Raw genomic sequence first — 6,606 nt, 5'->3', positions numbered from 1 at the left:
TTTCCATTCCGATTAGTACTTTTCATTTATATTTTTTAAAAGTACAATAGCTGAGCTTCTCTGAACTATTGAAGTATTGGTGCAATGTAGTTTACAAGTTCTTCAATTTTGGACTTAGACCAATACATGTAGTTTAAAAGTTCTTTTAATTTAAAGCAACAGTGAATCAACCATAAATTGAACAAAATCGTATCCTTGACATAATCAAAACCTTTTTTTTTTTAGGATAGACATAATCAAAACCTACTAACCCGTGCATGACAGCAAGTGTGAACAAAAAAAATATATATGTACAATACTATACAACCTGAAATGTACTAAAACAATATACTGCAGAAGCATGCTTCTGGTATCTGGCATGTATATGATATTGAACTACAGCATTTTTTTTTTTTTACCTAAAATAGAGATTAGGCCTTGTAAATTAAATATCCACTAGAAATCTTCAAACTGGATTTTGAACCTATAACTTAAACTACTGCATTTTGTAAGTTAAATTTTATAATTTCAGAAAGGTATATACCAGCAAGCTATTTCTATGCATGATGTTAAGCTACAGGTTTTCCACTGGTATATTTCTATGCATACTCATAAACAAAACAGAAGAAAAGAAAGTAAATAAAGACAGGAACAAAAGAACCACCAAAGTGTTAATCTACAATTCCAAATTGATTTCAAGAATCAGGGGAGATTAGAAATTTATAAATCTGTTACTCTCCAAGGATGGAAACATAACAAATTATCTAGATACAAATTCAATGAGACTTAACTGAAATACGAAAACAAAGCACAAATGATAACTCCCCAAAGGTACACATGACACAGAAGCAGTAAACAAACTTTTCCCGTGGGTTTCCCATGCGAACCTCGAGTAAACTCTGAAATTTTAAAAGAAAAGGAGGGCCTTGAAATTACCCCTCTACCAGAATCAGTAGAGATTTTCTCAGAAAAATCTCTTAAGACTGTCAAAAATCAGCAGCCCATCACTGCACAGTTATAGACAAAACTTCCCGAGTGCCTCTCGGCAATAATATTCCACTGAGGAGGACCATTATTATCAGGCACCCATGAATTGATCTCAATCATGCCCCCCCCATATGCCCGGGGCCCACCAATCACAAGCAATCTATCGCCGCAAGCACGAAATGCCACGCCCCAACCATTTACAGAATCAGGCCGGGCCGGCATGGGACCCAACGTAACCCACACATTGTTCTTCTTATCATACTTCCTCAAAACCCTCTCTGAGTAATCTGCCGCATACAACTCATTTTTCACAACAGCAACGAGTGGTGGCGCACCGGCTACACAATTCAACCCGGCAGACATGTTACGAATGACCCGCCAGGTTCCTCTCTCCAAATCATACTCCTCCCCACATGTCAAAATATCAGTATTACTTGACATGCCCCCAATAACATAAAACTTATCATCCATAAATACACCAGAGCACATTTTTCTAGCTGTATTCATACTGGCTATTGTGACCCAGCATCTAGTTTCAGAATTATACAGCTCAGCAGAGTTTAAAACAGTACCACACATGTCAGTGCCACCCGCCACAATTGCCTTTTCTCCTAGACTCGCCGATCCGAAGAGGCACCGAGGCTGATTCATCTGCACACCACGCGTCCAGGAGTTGGAAAGAATGCTATACCTCAATACAATTTGTTGCTGGAAAACTATACCGAAGACTAACAGCTCAGTGCCAACTGCAAGGGATTCTTTGTCAGCACACATGAAGCACTCATCATGCGGCATGCGTGGTGGGGTCATCCAGCGGTTCTCTTTAGGATCATAAGCGATCCACTCAAGCACGTTGCAAGAGAAATACACCCAATGCTCGATTATGCCGAGCTGGCGCCTCAGCCGGTACAGCTCTCCCCCTTGGATTAGGGATCTGAAACTGCGGTTGAGGCACGCAAGGGACCCGTAGTCAGAACGGGAGCAGCGTAAAAGACAATCAATCGAATTGTCTCGGCCAATTGAGTTAATGAGAGAGTTTGAATCAGAGTAATTCGACCTGTCGTTTGATCCATTGCCCGATTGGCAATCCGATGCGGCATTAACGGGTTCAGGTTCGGGTTGGAGCCTTTGTTTTTTGGCGGGTTTGGCAGCGAACTCAAACAGGTAGGTCATGTAAACCCACTTCTGTTCGGGCTTGCAGCAGCTCGGTAAGGCAGGAGAGATTAGGCAAGATTGACCTTCCAACATTTCTCGGGATTAGGAGAGAGAGGTACCTATTTTCTCAGGGGAGAAATCTCCGAATAAGTGATCTGCATAAGATGAAAATGAGAACTCCAATTGACTTCAAAGAAATGAAGAGTAGAGTATAATCCAGATTCGGATAGAGGAAGCTTGATAACAGATCTAAGTTACAAATAGGAAAAAATAAAGCTTTCCTTTTTGAGAAATCAAGTGCAAATAAAAAGAAATCACCTATAAATTAGATCGACAAAAACAGGAAATCAAACAAGCCCGCACCTAACGGAATCAAATCGGATTTAACAACCAACAAATCTCTTCAAATTAACTATTCTATCTTTCCTCAAAAAAAAAAAAAATAAAAAAAACCTATTCTCTCTCAAATCCGAAGGAAATAGAAATTGAATCCCAGAAGACTTACCAGTAAATGGATCGGGGGAGAGAAGAAAGATCAGACGACCTTCGGACTTATCTATCAGCTTTTATTATTTTCTTTGCCTTTGCCCCTTTATCAATCAAAACAAATGATTATCCTTTCGGTTTTCGTTTCCTTCTGCTTCTCTACTTCTTTCGTACTTTGGATTCTGCTCTGAAGCTCATGGCTTAAATCTCTCTCTCTCTCTCCCCCCCCTCTCTCTCCCCTCTCTCTCTCTCTAATAAAACTTTTTTCTTTCTAGTGTTAGTGTGTTACTGTTACTTTTTTCTTTCTATTTTCGTGTTGTGGATAAGTTCTCGTGGAAATAATCAAATTACGATGTAGTCCTTCGTTAAAGATTTATGCAATGCATTAAAATTAAGAGTACTGTTTATTTCAGTTTTGAAAAGATTGTAGAAATTATATTTGTTTGATAGTATGTTCAATCAATTTCAAAATTTATCAAATATTCTTTAATGAATTCAAACTGATCTATTTTATGAGTGATGTGTTTATATACAAAATTTATAATTTTTTTAATTATTTTAGTACAAGTCAAGCAGTCAAACAATAATAGAAAATTAATACATAAATTAATTTAAAAATATATATATTTGGCCGCTTCACTTGATACTAAATAAATTCAAAAAATTATATTTTTTTTTCATATAAATGCAGCACTACTCATGAAGTAAATCAGATTTAACAGTTTGAATTTGTTCTTTAGAGATGATTTGTTAGGTTTTAGAATTGATGATATTTGAACTACAATATCATTGATGTCATGGTAACTGAATTTTCTTTAATATTTGTTCATTTATATCTTTCAAGACGAACATTCACATGCAATGAAAAATAACTAAGTTTGGTGAGAATATCTAAAAATTAGTCTTAGTATAATTAAAGAAGTCAAAGAGGCATAAAACAAATAAAGAATGAGAAGCTTTTTTCAAATAATATGACTTGTGCTCAATTAAAATATAATTAAACCGAAGTAGATATGAAACCACTTTACGTAATTGAAATATTGGTAATTTTTAAGTAGATAAAACATAGTGAATACAAAATATGAATGTCCTATATAAGAATAAAAGGTGTTTAAAAGTAAAGATTTAATGCAATTATGGAGCCGTTTAACTTTATTTCACTAAATTTGATTTGACATCTAAATACATGTTTGTCAAACACGCTATGAATAATAGTACAAGTTGTACTTTTTACAAGTTATCTTATGCATACATACTCTCTATTATTATTTTTTCTGATATGGGTAATAATTCAGAATATATTCTTTAGCAGGGGGGCATATTGATATTGTAGGTCATGCTTCTCCTTTTATTCAATTAACCCTCTCCGTGATTTTATCTGATTAAACTTTTATATTGTTACAGAAAGAATGCTTTCCAATGAGTATCTCAGTCCTACAGTAGCAGGCCATTTTTCTCTCTCTAACCTCTCACATCAATTTTGCTTCTTTCCTTTCTTTTGTTTCTCTTGTTTACATAACCCTTGTTTCCCAAAAACTATGGTGCACTTTTGGGTCCATACTTTAACAGAGCTGTTTTAGCTTCATACAGCGCACGTACCCCATGCAGTGCTATTATGATTCAGTAATCCGTGCGCTGTATGTAGCGAAAAATGCTCTTTTAAAATATTTACCCTGCACTTTTTTTCACTTTTGGTAAATGTACAAACGTCAACTTTTGCATATTTCACTTAAATTAATGTAAAGTACTAATTAAATGTCCTTTTCCAGTCAGCATTGCTTGGGGAAGACTTCCGACAAAAATTCCCATTACAAGCTAATTTCATAAAAAGGTTCAAGAAATAAAATAGATTTTATCTAAACATTTTTATAAGAGGTTTTATTATTTATAGAAAATATAATAAAATAAGAGAGAAAAGAGAAAAAAGTATTTTGATTTTTTGATACATAGAAAGATCGGTAGAATAATTATCAATCCAAATTTTTAGATCGGTGAAAGTTCTATCAATTCTTCTATGCATCAAAAAAATTAAGGTGTTTTTTCTCTATCCCTCTAATATTTTATGATATTTTCTATAAATAAATAATTCTCTTCTAAAAGGCTGCTCTCATTTGCAAATAAAAAATGTTTATCCATCTTCAATAATTGCACTTGGAACAAACATGATTTCCTCTTAGTATACACGCCAAATAAAATACTTGCATAATAGAATTAGTATAATAATGCCAACTTCTCTATACCATTATTGGTAATAAAACAAAAATTGTACTTTTACAAAACAGATTTTATTAGCATCTATTTTTGTAAAAAGTATATAGCCCATGTTTTGGTTTGAAAAGTAGTACAATACTAACTATGAATGTTTAGAACCTCTTTTTAAAGAAAATCACCTCTAACTTAGTTAATTATCTTTAACTATGAATCTTCATCTATTTTGATATTTTCTACTTTATACAAAATTAGTTTGAAATTTTATAAATTTTACATATAAATGCACCACTCGTTAAGTAGATCGGTTTCAACAGTTTAAATTTATCGTTTGAAACCAATCCAATATATTTTAGGATTTAGCTCACAAAGAACTTAGTAAACTTAAGAAACATCATAATTCTAACTTTATTATTATCATTGTTGTTGTTGTTGTTGTTACTATTTTTAGTATCATAATTATTAGTAGAAGTATTAATATTAAATAATATAATTCTAACATTATTTGTCAAATGAGTTATATGCCCATAGAAAATAGAAAGGAAATTAAGAAAAGAAAAAATCCATAGCTAATTGTACTGCTAATTTTTGTATGCAAACTTCTGCTTATGATTTGAAAATTTATTTTTTTATGGATCTAATTATAATTGGACAATTACATGATTCATAGCACAGTTTTGAGAATCAAACAATACAACCAATACCCAGAAAAAGCTTTCATTTTTAGTGTTTTCCAAGGAAAATGTAAAAATGAATACTTCAAATGCAGTATTGATATGTGATTTTTTTTTAATCTTTTCTTGATGAAATCACATGTTAATCGTCACTAATACTTTAGTATATGTGCCAGTACAAACTATATATATATTATAAAAATATGATCAGATACTTGAAGAGACCATATACCGAATTGTAGATATGAACATCTATTAACCATATAAACTGCCAATATGTTTTCTTTTATAATAGAAATGGAACTCTGATTCAGGTATCACTCACCCAATCCTTTTGGCCCATATTTTAATTGTCCGGACAATTTCATGTCTATCCCTAAAAAACAAGAAATACCAGACATTCATAAATAAGGAATGTGAATCATGTACATCCTCTCCATTATCTCAAAAGGAAATTTTTTACAATTAGGCTCTGTTTGGCTGCCAGGTGGGAACTGGAACAGATTCAATTTGAATGACTGAAACACTGTTTCTGTGGAAAAAAAAATTCACTCTTTGTCACGGGATTATACGGCATTGAATTTGATGGAGATGGGAATCCACTTTTGAAAAAGTGGGAACTCATGGATACGAGTACGTACGGGAATAATTATGGAAATATGCTAAAATGAGTGTTCGGTTGTACCGCGGAATTAATTGTGAGAAATCTTAATATATTTAAAATATATATATTTCTAATTAGTCCAATATTGTGTTGTAAATTTAATATTTTGATTGGCTTGTAAAAAATGTTAATTGTAACATTTGGTAAATTTAATAAATATCTAAAATTATTTTCATTTAAATATAATATTTATGAATTTAAAGGTTCAACTTGCAAAAATTCAAACTTATATAAAAAAATACAGAGGCTAGCGTGGCGTGCTTGAAGACCTCAATCTCACCTTGTGAAAGGAAGTAAAATATTGTAAATAAAATCACAAAAGAAGAAGGAACAAGTGCAGGATTTGGGATGTATAATTAGTCCCACAAGAGTAGTTTAAAGGGCGTGTTCGAAATTTACTGTTCATATCAGAAAAAAAAAATTCACTCTAAAAATTAGTTAAAAAATTTTGCA

The 6,606-nt window shown here is 32.7% G+C and overlaps 1 pseudogene across 3 annotated transcripts; it reads right to left on the bottom strand.

The window, feature by feature from the left end:
* Positions 1-650: 650 nt before the first annotated feature.
* Positions 651-2,917, bottom strand: LOC144573862 (F-box/kelch-repeat protein SKIP11 pseudogene; annotated as a pseudogene). 3 transcript variants are annotated; one of them, XR_013518098.1, is made up of 2 exons: positions 2,627-2,917; positions 651-2,276 (listed from the first exon to the last, which is right to left on the bottom strand). The product of XR_013518098.1 is annotated as an F-box/kelch-repeat protein SKIP11 pseudogene, transcript variant X1 (transcript). The 3 variants fall into 3 exon arrangements; XR_013518099.1 differs by having other exon boundaries at positions 651-2,533; positions 2,575-2,901; XR_013518100.1 differs by having other exon boundaries at positions 651-2,370; positions 2,627-2,901.
* Between the last annotated feature and the right edge of the window lie 3,689 nt (positions 2,918-6,606).

Source organism: Carex rostrata, chromosome 22 (genome assembly GCF_964058835.1).
Source record: "Carex rostrata chromosome 22, lpCarRost1.2, whole genome shotgun sequence".
Classification (NCBI taxonomy): domain Eukaryota; kingdom Viridiplantae; phylum Streptophyta; class Magnoliopsida; order Poales; family Cyperaceae; genus Carex; species Carex rostrata.
The sequence above is the reverse complement of the archived record's forward strand: the minus strand, read 5'-3'. Positions and strand labels throughout refer to the sequence as shown.